The following is a 6,469-nucleotide window of genomic DNA, read 5'->3' as shown; positions in this document are numbered from 1 at the left end:
TGCTTAAAACTTTTGCCCACTAATTTCAGCACCCACTGGAGGATCTGCAGCGGTTACTACTGTGGTGTTATAATGCTGATCTTCTACCTCCTATCTTCCTCTGTAAAGGACTGCTGTACCTTGTCTACTTTTTACATATTTATTCATTTATTATTATATTAATATGCACTTGTGGATATGCATTTTAATTGGGGGGTTAATTTCAATTGTGTTTAACTGATTTTATTTTTTGTTGCTTTTATAAAACCCTGAGTTAAAATATACCTGGACTAGGAAGACCCACTGTGGATACTTAAATCAAAATTCTGGAACCCAGTGTAGGCCCAATCATGTAACAGAATATTTTATAGAATTCTGCCTTAACATGTTTGTCTCTATGTGTGTTCTATACTAGACTTGCATGCAGATGCTTGACAAATGTCAAATAAATTAGTATTTGCTTAGAGTCAAACACTTATTAACTCCTCACAGTCTAATAGACAAACTATGTTGGATAAAGATTATGGCCCTGACTTATAAACTTGGTGGGGCTTACCCTTTAGCAGGCTTTTTATTCTACCATAGTACACATGTCCAAAAAGTGGGAAGTTTCTCTCCAGCACATGGTTTTAGCACCATCATTGTATCACACGTCAGATATTAATCTTGAGGCCTGGGTTAAGGTGGAGTCTGCTAAGTACTTTGGGAGAGACATTACTTAGAGCCTATGTTAATATCTTGTGGCTCCTTAAACTTTTATCTACTAATTTTACCCACTAAATTCACTGTTCCATACTTCTATTTAGTCAGCTACAGAACCCAATAAATTCAAAATACTTTGACTAAATAATGAGAAATCTTTTCAGGAAAATGTACCAGCCTGACGGGGTATAAAAGTTCAGGTAAAAAATGTGCATAATTTCGATAAAGCCCAGGCTTTTTTCTGTTACTCAGGTGTTTTAGTTAAGAACAAATAAATGGCTTTTGCCTAAATTATTCAGGCAATTACAGTTGAATGACCCAGATGTAGCATTATATGCTTGGCCAGCATTTCAAAGATAAATTTTAGTATCTACTATAATATCATTTTATGATACAAAAATATTTTCTTCTGTGATAATGCCCTACTGTGGTGAATAATTAAACTATTTAAACCACTTTCTCTGGTGCAATTTAAAAAGAGCTAATGGAAAATCCTGAGTTCAGATTCTAGGCCAGGGGTATGCCTGTTTGGGGAGAAGAGAGATAATGAAAACTTGCTCCCACGGACACTCTCCGGGAATTATTTTAGAACATTATACACTTTTAAAATGTCTTAGAAACTCTAGAAAATTGGGAGTCAATATTACAAATTAGATCAAACCAGAAATGTTAATTAAAATTAACCTTTAAGATAGAATATTACTATTACAATTTGATTTAATTTTTTTAAGAGTTTGTTTATTTATTTTTAGAGAGAAGGGAGGGAGAAAAAAAGAGAGGGAGAGAAACATTGATGTATGGTTGCCTCTCACACACCCCCAACTGGGGATCTGGCCCAGAACCCAAGCATGTGCCATAACTGGGAATGGAACCTGCGACCATTTGGTTTGCAGGCCAGCACTCAATCCACTGAGCCACACCAGCCAAAGCTTGATTTAATTTTTTAAACAATTTGTAGACTTCATGTTTTATCGCCTTATGGAAAAAATAGACAAAGTTTACATACATAATTTTCTGTGACATTAAAATGAATCAACCCTTGGAAAACCCACCATTTGCTTTACATTGGACACATGGCTTTGGTTGAATCCATACAGAGTAAGGATGAGAACTCAGCAAAGTCCTTATAAGTTCATAATACTGTTGTGTATAAACCTGCCTTTACAGGTCAATAAGTAACAGAGTGATTGGTGAAATTAAGTGGAAAATGCAACTATTGTGTACATAAAAAGTAAAAACGTAGGCGAAGGGAGTAGCCTCATGCTTGAAATAGCTTCAGAAAGACACCCAGCAAGTCTAAGTAACTTTGCACTTGACTTCCATCCAACTTGCTCCAGGACATTTCTGTTGAATGCCAGGTCATCTGGACAACTCAGGAAGCTGGAAGGCTGGGAAGAAAGTCACTGCTACTAAATCTAATTTCTTAAACTCCACATCTATAAAATTGAAACTATGATGCCAACTTGCTTCTCAATGTTGTTGTAAAGGTTATTCAATAAGAGGCATCACATTTTAAAACACTGGTACGGGATCCTCTGTAATAAAGTCAAATATCGGTATCTGTTCCCAAGAGATATGGCAGATGTTTCTCCTCTTGGAGACTTTATGAAGTCGTTTGTCCTGAAAGTTTGCAACATCCACACGTCTGAAAGGAGAATGTCAGATTAAATTTCTTGATATCCTTTACAGCTTTATTCTCTTGTAAATGAAGTGCTGCTTTCATGTAACAGTTCTCAGTAAGTTCTGATCAGTGTTACAGGCTCTAACCTGGGCCTTTTCAAATTGCTCTCCAGGTTGCAGCCACAGTGATCTTTCTGGAGCCCAGATGTAGAGATGTCAGAAACATATTACCTTTAAAGCCCTTGAATGTCTTTCCTTCATGTTCAGGAAAAGAACAGAACTCGTTCCTGGGTCACAGAATGTACTATGGTCCAAAGCTACTATGGTCTGACACTTCCTCCCCCTCCCAAATTCTCTTCGCTGGTGGTTCCCAGGGCTGCCTCACCAGGCTCCCCCGACCCTGGCCCCCAGGCCTCGCACACACTTTCTGCCATCTCCAAGATCATAGCTACTCACTCTTCTTCTTTTGGGGATGGTTGGAAGGTGGGGGGATCACTTCCTTTAAAAAATGCCTAATCTAACGTCCAATAAGCACTGTGCTTATCACCTTGATAGCATTTATTACTGCCGCAATTTACATTTTTTGTGCAGTTATTTTGCTGCTGTCTGTACCCCTCACTGGATTGTACACACATCAGGATCTTTGACCTGCTGACATCATGTTGTGACCCAGGGCCCACACTGTGCCTGACTCAAAAGGAGGCTGTCAGTATATTTTCATCGAACAAATAACATTTACTTAAATCATTGCTGTTTTCCATTTACCTGAAGGCAGTCATGGGAAGAAGCTCCCTTTTGTATCACCTCCATACACGTCACAGATAACCAAAGCAATGTGCTCACTTCAACGGCACATAGACTAAAATTGGAATGATACAGAGAAGATTAGCAAGGTCCCTTGCTCAAAAATGACATGTGGTAATGATGCCAATAGCTCTTCGAGATTTTTCTTTTAATAAGTTATCTTTTTTAAAAAAAAATCTTCTTTTTGAGCCCGGCCTCTTGATCGAGAACACAAGATGCCCTTGACCCTTGAAGGAATGGAAATGTAGTGAGGATCAGCAGCCACTGTGGAAAAGCACGAGTAGGTCTCAGAGTTCAACCCCCAAGGACAACAGGCCAGCATTGCTGAAAGTTCTATCCTAGTCTCCCATCATTTTATATTACATTCTAATGCTTTCCCCTACCCTCTTGATTCTCCCGTGTGGCAACACTAATCTCTCTAGCTTCCTATTTGCTAAAGTCCTCTGGTTGCCTTGTTTCTCGAAGGACACTTAGGTTGTTCCCTTCATGGCTATTGTGAATAATGCTGCAAAGAACTGGGGATGCAGATATCTCTTTGAAATGGTGATTACATTCTCTTTGGATAAACACCCAGAAATGGGATTGCTGAATCATATGGTTGTTCTATTTTTAATTTTTTTGAGGAACCTCTATACTGTTTTTGAAGGTGGCTGTACCACCAACGAAATACAAGTTCCCATTTCTCCACATCCTCATCAACTCAAGTTATCCTTTATCTTTTTGGTAATAACCATTCTAAATGGTATGAGGTGATAACTCACAGAGGCTTTAATTTGCATTTCCCTGGTGATAAGTGACACTGAGCATCCTTTTATGTATTTATTAGGCATCTGTATATCTTCTTTGGAAAACTGTCTATCCAGTTCTTCGGCCCATTTTTTAAATTGAATGGCTTTTTAAAAAATTTTTTGCCAATTTTTTTGGCAAAAAAAATTTGGGGGGTTCTTAGGGGGGTTTTCCTATTGAGTTTTATGAAGTCCTTATATGTTATGGACATTCGCCCCTTACCAGATAGATAGTTGCAAATATTTTCTCTTTCCTTAGGTTGCCTTTTTATTTTGCTGATTGATTTGTTTGCTATGCGACAGCTTTTTAGCTCTATGGAGTCCTGTTTGTTTAACCTTGGTTTTGTTGCTTACCTTTCTGGTGTCATGCTCCCAAAAATTGCTGCTAAGGCCAATGTCAAAGAGCTTCTTCCTGTATTTTCTTCTAGTAACTTTAGAGTTTCGGATTTTACCTTTTAGTCTTTAATCCATGTTGAGTTAATTTGGGAAATGGGGTAAAACGGGACTCAGTTTTATTTTTCCGCATGTAGATACCCAATTTTCCCAGCACCATTTATTTAAAAGACTGTCCTTTCCCCATTGAGTCTTCCTAGTTTTTTTGTCAAATATTAATTAACTGGATATGTATGTGTTTATTTCCAGGCTCTCAATTCTGTTCCTATTGTCTATGCATCTATTTTTATGCCAACACCAAACAGTTTTGATTACTACAAAGTTTGAATCAGGAAATGTGATACCTCCAACTTTGTTTTTCTTCCTCAAGACTGCTTTGGTTATTCTTTTGTGGTTTTATACACATTTTAGGTTTTTTTCCCCTATTTCTCTTAAAAAATGTCATTGGACTTTTGATAGGAAGTGCATTGAAAGCATAGATAGCTTAGGCTAATATGGTCATTTTAACAATATTAATTCTTCTGGTCCATAAATATAGGATATCTTTTCATTTATTTCATTGATGTCTTATAAATTTCTACCTCCCTAGTTAAATTTATTCCTAAGAATCGTATTATTTTATGTTATTTTAAGTATCACTATTTAACATATCAATTTTTCATGTGTCCCTTCTAGACTACAACCTACTTGAGGATAGGGTATTATTCAAAGTAAAGATCACTTTATCAAAACTGCATGCTTCAATGACACGTTTGTTTAATTAATAAATTTTAAGTCACTCACAATTATGAATCTGATCATAGCTTCTGCACCAGGAACTAGCCCTTCATCCATAGGTTGACTGCTGTATCTTGCACAGCCAGAAGCTCAGTGATGTATGCCCTCTGATCAAATAGGGGCCTTTGATCAGATAAGGCCCTTCATCCTCTTTCGTTTTTTAAACAGATACACATGGAACATTAAGCAAACACTAAATCAATCCTGACAAATAACTGTGTGACAAATGTCCCAGGCAAACTGCTTGCGCTCCCCCCATGTCTCAACATGTAAGGCCTCTAACTCAACGCCACAGGGGTTCCTGCAATGAATAAAATGTGGTCTATTCTCCAGAGCTCTCAGAGTGTAAGGTCTTATAAAATCCCCTACTCCCTTCACTAGCACCTTTTCCTTAATGGATTCGCAAAGTGCTTGCAGCCAATTTTATATTATTAGCTAGAAAATGAAAGACATTCTTTCCAGGGAAACTGATCTACCCAGAAGAAAAACCTTGAGAAATCATTTTGGTAGTTTTCTACTCAGAGAGACAGATCCCACATTCAATCACCCTGTGGCAGGGTCCACAGATTGCCAAATTGGGTCAAAAAACAATTCCCAATAATATTTCTTTTAAAATGAACAGCCAGAAACTGCCAGCTAACCAAGAGGTTAAATTTGAAATGCAGAGACTGAACAAACAGAACAAGGAAACATATAGAAAACAAAGATAAGGGAGTAAACAAATGGAAACGAGAGCATTTAAATCCATCTTGTTAAAAAGGTAAGAGCAGATGCTGCAACAATCGAAAAGATGTTCATACAACAAGCAAAGAATGTTTCGCTACCAAAAAAACAAAAAAAGGAAAAAAGGAAATTAAATATACGATGCAGAAATAAACCTTTCAACATATAGTGGTGGCAAAAACATTTTCTGTACCGTCTTAGGGTCATCCCCTAACCCAGAGAATTAGTGTGACCCAAAACAGATTAACAGGAGAAAAGCATGCAAACTTTATTTTTACATGTACATTGAAGACTTCACAAGAAAATAAAGACTCAACGGAGCAGTTAGGCCTACTGCTAATATACTAGGTTGAATAAAGAGTAGTAATTGTGAAAAAGTAACTGAATATATAAGGAGGTAAAAGAAGATAATAGCTATTTTAACAAGGTTAATTTGTAAAGGTTCTTTTCAGCCTCAATTCCCAGACTCTGGTGATAAGAATGCTCGTTTTCACCAGGTTAGGGAAAGCATCTTTACAGGGGAGTTTTACCTCCTGTTTTTAGGGAGAAATAGGAAGATCAGAGTGCCTTTCTTGTACCTGGTAAGTGCCTCTAGCACAAAAGAGTCACTATGCCAAATTACCATATTTGGGTGTGGCATGTTCTGAAACCTTTCAAAGAGAAGCACTGAAAAATAAAATGGAATG

General features: G+C 37.3%; 1 pseudogene; it reads left to right on the top strand.

The window, feature by feature from the left end:
* Positions 1-3,136: 3,136 nt before the first annotated feature.
* LOC119062566 (uncharacterized) lies at positions 3,137-3,250 on the top strand (annotated as a pseudogene).
* The last annotated feature ends 3,219 nt before the right edge of the window (positions 3,251-6,469 follow it).

Source organism: Artibeus jamaicensis, unplaced genomic scaffold, assembly GCF_021234435.1.
Source record: "Artibeus jamaicensis isolate MK-2021 breed Jamaican fruit bat unplaced genomic scaffold, CSHL_Jam_final contig_1015, whole genome shotgun sequence".
Classification (NCBI taxonomy): domain Eukaryota; kingdom Metazoa; phylum Chordata; class Mammalia; order Chiroptera; family Phyllostomidae; genus Artibeus; species Artibeus jamaicensis.
This window is presented reverse-complemented; position numbering and strand designations above follow the sequence as displayed.